The following is a 13,048-nucleotide window of genomic DNA, read 5'->3' as shown; positions in this document are numbered from 1 at the left end:
AAATAACGATAAGTGCCAAAATTTCAACCTTCGGTCAAATTTGACTCTACCGAAATGGTCGAAAAACGCAATTGTAAGCTAAAACGCTTATATTGTAGTAATATTCAACTATTTACCTTAATTTTGCAACAAATTGGAAGTCTCTAGCACAATATTTCGATTTATGGTGAATTTATGAAAAAAACTTTTTCCTTACGTCCGCGCGGTAACTCTTCCGAAAAAAATCATACATGCGATTGTGGTAATGTTTGCACCATTTTAAAATTAGCTGTTACATCAAGTTTTATATATGGAAATGTGCGCAATTTCATGTAGAATACAACTAAAGACAACCCATGGTTGTAGCTTTTATCAGTTTTGAAATATTTTCATATAAAAAATGATAAGTGACAAATTTTCAACCTTCGGTCAATTCTGACTACCGAAATGGTCGAAAAACGCAATTGTAAACTAAAACTCTTATATTTTAGTAATATTCAATCATTTACCTTCATTTTGTAACAAATTCGAAGTCTCTAGCACAATATTTCGATTTATGGTGAATTTATGAAAAAAATAACATTTTCCTTACGTCCGCGCGGTAACTCTTCCGAAAAAATCATACGTGCGATTGTGGTAATGTTTGCACCATTTTAAATTAGCCGTTACATAAAGTTTTATATATGAAAATGTGCGCAATTTCATATAGAATACAACGAAAAATAATTGAAGGTTGTAGCTTTTCTCATTTTCGAAATATTTGCATATAAATCACGATAAATAGAAAAAAAACCACGTTCGGTCAACTTTGACTCTACCGAAATGGTCGAAAAACGCAATTGTAAGCTAAAACTCTTATATTTTGAGTAATAATTCAATCATTTTCCTTCATTTTGCAACAAATTGGAAGTCTCTAGCACAATATTTCGATTTATGGTGAATTAATGAAAAAAACTTTCCTTCCCTCCGCGCACGGATTCTCCGCCATAAATCTCCGAATTGCGTACATCGAATTCTCGGAACATTTACTCCGTTTCATATTAGGCACTTCATAGAGTTTTATATATGAAAATGTGTGCAATTTCATGTAAAATAAAAGGAAAAATATTTGAAGGTTGTAGCTTTTCTCATTTTCGAAATATTTGCATATAAATCAAGATAAATAGAAAAAAAACCATGTTCGGTCAACTTTGACTCTACCGAAATGGTCAAAAAAACGCAATTGTAAGCTAAAAACTCTTACAGTATCGTAATATTCAATCATTTGTATTCATTTTGAAAACAAATTGGAAGTCTCTAGAACAATATTTAGATTTACGGTGAATTTTTGAAAAAAACATTTTTTTTACGTCCGCACGTTACGAATTCGTACATCATTTTGTGATAATATTTTTCCGGTGTTGCTTTTTATTGTTTTACAATGTATTATGTATCAAAATGATTGCAATTTAGTGTACAATACAACGAAAAAAAAAAAGAAACTCGTTAGCTTTTACCGTTTTTGCACAGCGTGATTTTAATACAATTATGTATGAATTTTTTTTTTTTTGCTACCATATATCGCATTATTTACATATGATAATGATATTATTTTTCATTTCTGATGATGCATACTAAACTTCAGGCAATGACAAAAAAAGGAGCCAAAAATGAACTCTTAATCTTCAAAACTAAGCGCACTGTGATTTTTTGAAAAAATGAATTTTTCCGCTTCCTCGCTCACTCAAAACCGGCTCGGGCATTCGGGGGAGTTTTTGATTTTATTTCCGCTTGCGGCGTTTAAGGGTTAACTACAGTTATATGCCTACTACTTGGACAGCAAGACCTCCTTCATTCTCTAATGAAGAGAGCGAAGGTGAAGTTTTCCCGAAGGGAGACTAATACAGTGATAACAGGATACCAACGACGACTAGTTCAAGCCAAACTGGATGTTCCCAAAACAGTAGCACTGGAGAAGCATTCAAACTCTCGGTGCTATCCATCCCGAACGGATTGACGGATGTTCGGTAAGATCCTAGGATTGAACCAAAAACATAGTCTCTTGGGTTCGAATTCCGAGGAGTAAACTCCACCAAATTCCTCTTATTTCCTTGTGTCATTCTGGTATAACCAAGAAGTAAAGGGAAAAAAAGAGGAGGATTGAACGTTATTGCCCGTTCTTCTCTGTATCCCGGGGGTGACCGTGTACTGAGGCGACAGACCATCAGGTCCATCTAGGCCAAGCCCCTCCCGAGATATTCTTCCTTCAGCAGCAGCACTTCCTTCGAACGCTAGAAATTCCAGGAATTTAATGACTTAGCGAGACTCCCGAGTTCGTAATAACAATTACCAGGAATGTCTGTCTTGACAGTGTGTTTGGAAACTACAGGAAAACCAAAACACTCTTTGAGACGTCAGAAATTCCAAGGAATTCGAGCATTCGGCGAGATTCTCAATTATCGTAATAACAATTATCAGGAATTCTCGTCTCGCCCAAGTGTTTGCAGATCGTAGAAGACAATAACACTCGAAGAGTGCTAGAAATTCCGAAGAATTTTAAGCGCTTGGCGAAACCCTCTGAATTTCGTCAGATGATCATCAGGAGGTAGTCTTCCTCGATTCCCGTAGAAATTGAGGAGGAACGGGCAAAATCCTTCCTTAATGACGTGGAAGGATGTCCGGTAGGACCCGAAGGTCCCTCCAGGAACAGTCCCCCGACGCTGAATCCTATGGAGAACGCTCTGCAGGATCCCTCCCCATTCACCTCATCCCTCCCGGCATAGCCATAGGAAGAGAGGGAATGCGGGAGGAAGACTGGACACTCTCGCTCGCCTTGCCAGCGGAATTAGCAGCCGGAGAAGCGAGTCACAGGCAGCCATCAACCTGCGGTGATGGCCGCTCCGAGTCTAGGAAGATGTTACCATCTGGAGAAAATGTTTTTCCGAGGAGGGTTATGAAACTCGTACTGTAGGGGAAACGTCTGCCACCACTGTGACCATCGTCTGGGTGGGGCTTCCTCTGACACGTCCCAGTCCTTGTCGAGGCCGAAACCTCTCAAGAGGACCGAAGGGGGAGACCACACCGGTCTCTGCATGCGTGGTCCAGCGGGACTGTCACGTGAACAGCAGTGATGGTAACTCAGCGAGTCTAGGAAAGCATCATCGTCCTCGCCAGCCCGGCCCCCCCATGATCTCCTCCAACCACTTGAGCATATGATTTGTTCGGTCCCAAGCCCAAACCAGGCTCATGGGCTCTCATGGCTGGACCATAAGGAGCGCACTCCTCAGTCACTCCTGTTCCCCTCGCTCCTCCCGCTGTAGCCCGAGGAGGTTGAAGGGACAGGTGAGGGAGGCCTGACCCTCCTACCCTGCCTACCAGCAGAACCGGTAGGGAGGACTGCAGGTGATCGCCAACCCGCAGTGGTGATCGAGCTGCAGGTCTGGACCAGCAGTCTCCTTGCAGAGAAGCGATGGACAGAGGACGGTAGCGTCGGTCTCGTGCGTCAGGGGAGCTGCTACCAGCTGTGTGAGCCATCCGGTCCCGATGGGAGCGACGATCGGGTGACTGGTAGCATTCAATGCTCCTACCCTGCCTACCAGCAGAACCAATAGGCTGGAAGGACTGCAGGCGATCGCCTGATAGCGTCCACTAACACGGTGAGAGCGGCCACCGTCCTCACGACTCGCCACAGTCCCAGAAACAGCCGAAGCTGTTCCTGGAGACCGGGGGGACCTCTTCCCAGCCTCGACACGTGAATGGTCTGGTGGGACAGTCAAGTCAACCCTGGATACTGAATGATCGCTGCGCGAGTGATCGCTGGTCTGGCAAGTCACCTGAGCGACTTACTATCCTTCCGCTCTGTGCCTGGGTCTTGACGGTGAGTGAACTCATCTGACTGGACCTTGGCTGCATGGTCACCTGTAGGTGACCGTACACTTGGTGAAGCTCGCGAGCGAGCAGCCAAGGCGGTTCTCAGTCCGGAGGTAGAACCTCTGGCGCCAGGAGCGAAGGTACCAGTACCTCCACAGTCTCTGTCTTGTTCCCTGGGGAAGGAGAGACAGGCCCCGTTCCCAGAGAGACGGTCCCCGTTCCCGGAGGAACGAGAGGACCAGCGGAAGACACACCTGTCTCACCAGAGCAAGACAGACCCTTAGAAGTCCCTGTGCGAGACTTCTTGGGGGGGGCCAAAGCCACCTTCTTCTTCCTCGGTTGGGGGGCCTTGGAAGTCAGAGGGGAAGAGGCAGCAGAAGATGACGATGACACCATCCTCTTCTTCTTCGCCAACTTCCTCAGAATGGCAGGTTCTCCCATCCAGGATGGGGCTGTGGCGGCTGCGAAGCAGCAGGCCCCAGCACGACCTGGGAAGGAGGACCTGACGGAGCAGCAGTGGAGAGAATGCTTCCCCGAGGAGGGTTACAAAACTCTTGTATGGCAGGCGAAGCGTCTGCCACCACCGAGACTGGACGGTCGCGCGAACGTGACCGTTGTCTGGGTGGGGCTGAGCGTGCACCTGACTGGAGAGAGCCGATACTATCCTCTGACTCCTCCAAGTCCTTGTCGAGGCCGAAACCTCTCAAGAGGACCGAATGGGGAGCCTCCACCAGTCTCTGCGTGGACGGTTCCGTGGGACCGTCACGTCAACCCTGGGAACCGAGCAATCACCGTGAGAGCGATCACCGGCAAGGTGCGAGTCACCTGAGCGACTCGCTCCTTTCTTCCACCCCGTGCCTGAGTCAAGACAGTGAGCGGACTCAGCATCAACGACTCTGGATGCATGCGAATCCAAAGATTACGTGCACCCAGGGACTCGCGAACGAGTGCCCAACATGGAACTAGTCTTAGGGGCAGAACCTTTAGGACTAGCAGCAGAAGTGCGAACCAAAGTTTGTGCTTTTACGGCTCCCGACAGGCTAGGCCCTGGGGACAACGAGACGGTTCCCATTCCCGAAGGAACGGGAGAGCCAGCAGAAGACTCAAACGCCTCCTCAATTGAGGAGACAGACCCTTAGAAGTCCTATGACGAGACTTCTTAGGGGAAGAGACACCTTCTCCTTCTAAGGCAAAGCGCTTTAGGAGTCGAAGGGGTGGAGACTGATGGAAATATGATGATCTCAAAGAGGAGGATGACGACACTTGACGCACTCTCTTCCTCTTCCGTTCCTCCAAATTCTGCGAGACTTCTACCATCAGAAAAAGTTAAACATCACAAGGCAGCGGCGAAGCTTCGTCCAGTGACGTAACTCCAGGATAGTAGTGGTAATTGAATATGATTACCAGCAGGGGATCAGTACACACACTCGAGGATCAGTATCACAACATGCTACAAGTCACAGGTACAATTCCAAGGTTAGGATAACCAATACGAAGAGCTCTCCAACCAATATTGCTGTAAACACAATCACCACTGTTAGTCTGTACAATAAAGCAAAAATTATTTAAAGTAATAAGGATATTCCTCTCGCATCCAAGGGCACCGCCCTCCGAAGAGAGAGGAGATCCCCCAAACACCAACACCACATACCCCCTCTTCTACCTTTGTCCGATAGTAAGTGAAAGGATGAAGGAGAAGAGAAATTACCAGAAAAAACAAAACAAAGGACCAACCTCTGCAGTTCCTCTCAGAAATTCCCAAAACGAAGGCGTAAATTTCGGATGAATACATGTCTTGTTACAGGATCAATATCACTCACGTTAAATACATGTCTCGTCCTCACGTTAAATACGTATCTCGTTCTCACATTAAAGGGCGAAAGTATGTAATTATTAAAGATGATGACATATCTTTGCCGCCGATTCTTAACACAAATTAGAAAGGCGGCTATAAAGGCTATCACAAAAAGTAGGTTTGCATATTAATTGAATTTAATATTAATATCAAACACTGTATATACAAAAATAAAATAGAAAGATCCCACCAGGAAAATGATCAACGGCCAGTCAGCAAGAGCTCACAAACACGTCTTCATCGGAAGTCGGCCGAAGGCAAAGTGGAGTGTTTACATCCGGGCAGGCTGGCCTACCCGCCTGCCATACAGTAGTTACTGCCTAACCACCTTGTTCAAGAATTTAACGGCCATAATTCCATCTACGCCGAAAGTAATTCCTTATGTAAAGGACCGAGGGTTTGTATATCGTGTAGGAACAAATGTATATATACTACAAATATACACTAATTTCACTTATTTCCCCAGTTTTGTGTATATCTTATACCCAGTTTGGAGGGTAAACACATACCAATTGGCAACACTGATGAACAATAGAAGAGCGCTAACAACTCCGTAGGTACTGTTCACAGCAAAACTGTTGATATTTGAGTCAGGAATCTATTTACTTTTTCAACAACGGATATTTTCAAATTAATAATCATGAATATGTAAAACATTTATGCAATTCATGACCTTATACTGACGTTTAACTATTTATTTAAATAATTATCTAGTGCACGCTTCTTCTTCTTCTCCTACCAAAACATCGTAGTTTCCTTGGATAAGCCGTGGTTGGCGTCATTGTTGACGATTGTTGTGAAGAAAGTGCCCCAGCATCTATGGGTACAAGTGGTGTGCGGATTTAGCACATGGAATGGAAAGTTTACTGACACAAGTGACTCCGCAAACATCAAGATGGCGTCCATCTTCTAAATTGTTGGGGTTATAGCTAAGTAAAAATTTTGAAAGTGTCATGGAGGTATGTTTGCACTGCGCATGGCTAGACTTTCATTAACCTCTGTTTAATCTTAATATATGACCTTAATTTCTAACTTTGGCAAAAATACTTACTTCAAAGGATAGTAGAGGTCTCGAACTGTTACTTTCACCACCGATGACTCGTGACTGGTACCCATCTCCGGTGTCATGACATGTTGAAGTACTTTTTCGAAGGGTGGATCCACATGCGGTGAAAACTGGATCAGCTAGTCCAGTCGGTTGTTTCCCCTACTATATGACCATTTTGGTTCCCACCACCAAGTTAAAATTAGTTTCCCTTTGGGGTAACCTATCCCATAGGCCTAATTTACAAACAGTAGCCTATACTAGGATATACAAGAGGATGAGGATACATGAGTGGTTTGCACTGACAGTAACTAGGGTAAAATACCGAATGGCCGGCCTCTACCGTAGCGCGACCACCTTCCCGAAAAAGTACCTTAACATGTCCTGTAACCTAGGATAGACATTAGACAACACCTCGAGACCTCTACTTTCCTCTCAAAGTAAGTTTTTCTTCCTAGGTCACAAATTAAGGCCATAGGTAATTTCCGATTTTTATTTTCGGGAGGGTGGTCGCGCTATGGTAGAGCTAGGCCTTAGGTATACTAGCCACCTAGCTATTAGGCTAGGTGGCAGGTGGCAAGGTCAAGTTTAGTTACGACTAGCTGAATTTAAAAGCATCCCTGCATTACCCCAAACACAAAACCCCCTTAAATCATTATACCTACCTATACCTAGTATTGTAGGGTAGTCAATCTGCTTCAATGTAAAACTGAAGTGTGATGTCAAGTGTTAGGTACCCCCTAATACCTAAAATTTAAGGGTAGCCTATACTAGGTACCTACCTAGCTAGTAGGTAGGCAGTAGCTAGTACTACCTAGTAGTAGGGTACCTACCTATCTATACCCTTTCGTCAGTAACAGAAAACTGACGTTTCACCACTTACCGTTAGGATTTTAATCTTCTGTCAGGCCGAATTATAGTTGATGATACAAGAACCACAGCACCTTCGGGGGTTCAACCAACGAGTGTTGTACTAGGAATCTTGTAAGGTGTCAAAGTCAGACTATCAGTGTCAAGCTGTCAACCTTGAATCATCGTGACAGTCCCGTTCACTTTTTGATTTTGTGGCCCAGGATTAAGCTCTATAATTGAACCGTGTTTCTTACCTTTTCATCGCAAGTTAACTAATTAAACGCTTAAGATTTATTTTAGATCGCGTTATACTTCAAATTATACAGTTTTGAGCCTAATTTATTTCTAATCAACACAACTGGGGTATTTGTTAAGTCGTAGTCATGAATTGTATTAAACATCTGAACGCAGCGGAGAAAACATTGTAGGATACTAAAAGGATTTGTCTGTGCACCGGCCCACATTAAATAGCCCCATTTATAGTAGTTCGATTTTTTTTTCTTTTGAATGAGGAGTACTGATTTCCTCAAAATGTGTGAAAATTGTATGTGTTCATTGTAGTACCACAGGTTCCACTATCGTCAGTTATAAAGTCCATGGACACATACTTGCCTAGGAATTAGCTTATGAAACTTTTACGAGTATCCTGTCGCACATACTAGAAACACCTACAACCCTAATCATTTAATGTTTTTATTTTCGACAGAAAATGCAAATATAAGTTTTCAAACCAAATCGGTAAAAAAAAAAACTGTGTCCATTTCTATTAATCTGTCTGTCACCAATAACAGCTCCACTTTTTTTTCCTTTTTTTCACTTTCTGTTCATTTACATTAATTTTCCTCCTACTAGTAATAGCTCCCCGTCCTTTTTTTATCACACGGCCAAGAAAGCAGAGTTTATTTACTAGTCTGGAGAATTTGAACTTCCCTGCACTCAGCCAATAATTCTAGCAATCTGTGTAATCACACTACCTGAAAATCTTCCCCATCCCCATGTTGTTTACAAGCAGCCGTGCCTTGGATCTTACTGATCGTTGGTTTTTAACCTTTGGTCTAGCAATTTCTTTTCCCCTCATCCAAACTGTTACTGGTTTTTCCAATCCAATGCCTTTTCCATACTAGCTCTACAATCCATTGCGTCCTAAGGTAACAAAAATGCTTTACCAGACCTTCCACCTCATCATCCATTTATATTTCGCAATCCTTATCTGCAGCATAATGCTCTTTCCAGTGCTTCCTTTTTGGTCTCCCTTGGCTTTGCTTTGCTCACATTAATATAAATTTTCAGATAACTTTCACGAATTCTTCTGACATAGCTGACAATGTCCACATGCTGTAATATGATATGGTATATGTTGGGCATTACGCATGTACTACTTCTGGGATTGTCCGCTTTCATTAGCATAAAAACCAGTCGGTTCCTCATCTTGTTTAAATCTGTCCAACTCAAAAAATTAATGGATGAAAATAATTACCTATGTTATCATGACAGGATACCATTAAAAAAAATAAAATAAAAGCGCATTATCTAAAACTGTATCTAATATGCGACGTAATGATGATGAAACCAACCTAGTCTGGCAAATATTTTCCGCCATATGGTTCTGATATTACACTAGATGAAATAAAAAAAAAATTAATAAATAAAAAAAAAATCAGATTTATGGGTAATTGAGGAAAGCTAAAGCTCTGAGGAAAGGGGATGGAATATAGTAGGTACAAGCTACGCAACTGCGTCGGCACCATTTGATTGGGAGACCTTGCGAAGTCCAACTTTTCTGAAAGCCTGCAAAATATTTCACGTAAAAAAGAAAATTTGTAAACAAAGCAACGTGTCTCGTATCAACGACAACTTTTAAAAGAGAAGAAAATGTTTGTTGTTTGTATGGTGTTTTTACGTTGCATGGAACCAGTGGATATTCAGCAACGGGACCAACGGCTTTACGTGACTTCCGAACCACGTCGAGAATGAACTTCTGTCACCAGAAATACAAATCTCTAACACCTCAATGGAATGCCTAAAAATCGAACACGCGGCCACCGAGGTGGTAGGTCAAGACCAAACCGATCACGCCACTGAGGCGCTCTCCAGACCTTGGTCCAAGCCAGCACCGATAGATATATATGGCCATAGATTCGGAAACGAGACATCCGATAAAATGAAGACCCCATTATTCAGCAGTACCACTGCGGAACCGATAACAAGTGAGGGATCCTCGACTGTCCATGATACGTGAATAGGGCCTGGGGACATGTATATGTATTGGGGAATTTATACTGACCCAGTGATCGCAAATTGACAGGACTAAACAGTTGACTACAATGACAAAATTGATTAATACCCGGATCGTTTTTTAGTGTTGTCTTCTAAGGAACCCTTCCTCGATGCACTGGACATTAGGATCTTGAATATAAAAATGCTTTTATTTGTTCATAAACACTTTTCCAAAACGAATGACGAATGTGAAAAAATAAAGGAAGCCCTTTATACTAAATTAAAAGGCAACGTATCGTCATAAATTCAGCTCGATTGTTTGTATGGTGTTTTTACGTTGCATGGAACCAGTGGTTATTCAGCAACGGGATCACGTCGAGAGTGAACTTCTATCACTAGAAATACACATCTCTTACACCTCAATGGAATAGTCAAGAATCGAACTCGCGGCCACCGAGGCAGCAGGCCAATACCATACCGAATTCAGGTTGAGGGTTAGCCTTAACTAAAACTAATATAATTATGTAAAGGTAAACAATTTCATAGAAAAAAAAACATGCATATTCATGTGTGATTGAGCTACCTCTGATTACGTAGTCAGTTCTCGAGTTAACGTTAGCTTATGAAACTTTCAAGACATGTGAATGATCATCAAGGATTTTTTGTTTATGTTGATTACTGTTCCCCCTTTTTGGAAGCATTCTTATGGCCTGTCCACAATAGCAGCCACTTCCAGCTTTTCATATTTTCTCTCGCTTCTGAAGCAGTCAATATAGTGGGGTTATATGAACGGTTTGGCCGTCGGGCAGTGACCGCTGGTGTGTAGAGCCGTATATAGATAGGCTTTGCTGGTGTGGACAAGGTCACAGGGTACAGGGTGACCAGACGTCCCCGGTATCCAGACAGAGCCCGTTTTCAGCGACTTGTCCCCGGTTTTCACTGTGACTGAAAGATCCGAAACTGGAATGGAGAGAGAGAGAGAGAGAGAGAAAATGTCTGCCAAACTATACATAAACTTGGATAAAACAAAAATGTCTACCAAACTATACAAAGCTGCACAGTGCTACTTGCACTGTAGAGTGAACAGTGTACATAAGTAAGGAAATGATTAACTCCTCTCCACGGCATAATTTGCGAGGATCTTCCAAGAACATAAAACGAAATTTCCCGCCAAACCCAAGATGGAATAAGATATCTCATTCGATATTGGCCAAACCATCGTCAATATCATTCCCGCCAGCTGCCACCCAGCGGTGCTTTGCCAGTACAATTTGAATACTGTTCAATCACTGGTTCGTAGCCATTAAATTGTAGCTTGCTTTGATTTAATCAATTGAATTTTCATTAAATTCATTTGTAATTTAGGATAAACAGGATGACAAACTTTTGAATGCTGCTTTATAAATGGTAAAGGCTGCTGTATCCCAGTTTTAGTTCTTCAATGACAAAAACACGTGTTTTGAAGGCTTTTACTTTTTTACGCCTCTGAACCGAAAATGTCCCCGGATTTTCTCAGAATTCTGGTCACCTTAGGACAGGGACTTAACTTTCTCCTCGTGGACGCTTCTCTCTTCATTATTTGATTTTCTTAATATTTCACTTCGTAACTTTAAAATCGTCTGGTCACAGACTACAAAAATTTGATAAACAAATAGCATATGAATTATTTTGGTCAGAGTATCTTGCACAGTATAGTTCATTAACTCTTACAATAAATCTGTTCCAAGGAAATGTACAGTATTGACTTTGGCTGTTGGATCTTCGATGCTTGTAGTTGTAGCAGATTTTAGTTTCTTATAAAAACACTGTTGATAGGCCTGATTCCCGGGGAGGGGGCACTTGCAAGGACTTGGCTAAAGGAGATATTAGGATTTGGGCCAGATAACGGTACCAGAGGAGTGTTAATTAGCGGACGTTATGTACATGGAAGCTATGCTTTCTTGACTATTGCGTTGCTACCAAGGTATTGCTTTCCATTCTCTTTTAAATTTAGCAAAAGATTCAAATGAAGTCCTTTACAGGTTTTACCACTATGTCTAACTTACTTCAGTAGAAAATTTTGCTCTAGGTTATATTAGTTTCTACCAGACATCCTGGCAACACTTTTAAGAGCTAATTCTTAACAGTAAGAATCCATGCAGCAAATTAGGCGGCGCGCCTAACAGTTTGTTTGTATGGCTTTTTTTAGTTGCATGGACCAAGTGGTTATTCAGCAACGGAACCAACGGCTTTACACGACTTCCGAACCGCGGAGAGTGAACTTCTATTACCAGATATACACATCTCTGACCCCTCAACGGAATGCTAGAGATAGCAGGCAAAGACCATACGGACCTTTGGATTCTCCAGTTTTAAAGGGGAATGAAGTTTCCTGACCAGTTTCAGACTAGCTATGGTGATTAACGAGAATCTGATTCCTTATGATAAAATTACCATTTTGATGAGCTTTCTTTATGAGCCATGCGATTTGCTTTGAGAATAGACATGTCGAGTAGTTTATGGTATTAGCATAGGTAAAGATAATTTCTCCCAAATAACAGTAGAGGTGGTAGAACGATGTCCATAACACTTCAGTTCTTTTCGTAGAAGGCGGAGAGGCAGTAATATGGTATATTCTGCTCTTCAGTACAAGGCACCACACTGCAATGGATGTACTTTTAATTACTTAAGCTCAAAAAACCCACATTTACATATTCATAACATACACATTTTTACAGTAAAATCTACCTACAATCCAAAGGGGAAATCCAAAAGTACATGTCAGACCACAATTCTGCAATTAAATAATCATACACGTAAACAGTTGGCAAATAAAAATCAATTTGACTGGAAACTTTATTCATTAGTAACAACTGTACAATGTAGTCATTACCATATAAGGAAAGCCTCAGGCTTGAAGGTATGGGAGGAAAATAAAATCCCAATACCATCACGAACGGAAAATCTAAGGAAATTATCTTTACTAATCTAAATTGCTGAGTTACCCACTAGTTACAATAAAATTAACCGTATACAATTAAATTAACCGTGTTTCATTTACCTCTACTGTAACTGCCACAGATGCATTAGAAAATGGAAAAGAAAAACTATAAGCAAGCTAAACTAAGACTACAAAAACAACAAATAAAGATTTTGCACGAGAGAGAGAGAGAGAGAGAGAGAGAGAGAGAGAGAGAGAGAGAGAGAGAGAGAGAGAGAGAGAGAGAGAGAGAGAGAGAGAGAGAGAGAGACTATATAAACACTAAAGCACT

The 13,048-nt window shown here is 42.0% G+C and overlaps 1 protein-coding gene across 1 annotated transcript in view; it reads right to left on the bottom strand.

Annotated features, from left to right (window-relative positions):
- Window positions 1-7,767, bottom strand: part of LOC135212095 (nicotinamide riboside kinase 1-like) — a 113,288-nt gene extending 105,521 nt beyond the window's left edge. The window contains exon 1 of the mRNA XM_064245475.1: window positions 7,612-7,767. The gene's annotated coding sequence lies outside the window, so the exon portion shown is untranslated. The remainder of the gene's footprint in view (window positions 1-7,611) is intronic.
- Window positions 7,768-13,048: the final 5,281 nt, after the last annotated feature.

Source organism: Macrobrachium nipponense, chromosome 40 (genome assembly GCF_015104395.2).
Source record: "Macrobrachium nipponense isolate FS-2020 chromosome 40, ASM1510439v2, whole genome shotgun sequence".
In the NCBI taxonomy this organism is placed as follows: Eukaryota; Metazoa; Arthropoda; class Malacostraca; order Decapoda; family Palaemonidae; genus Macrobrachium; species Macrobrachium nipponense.
Note: the sequence above shows the minus strand (reverse complement) of the source record. Positions and strands in the feature narration are given on the sequence as shown.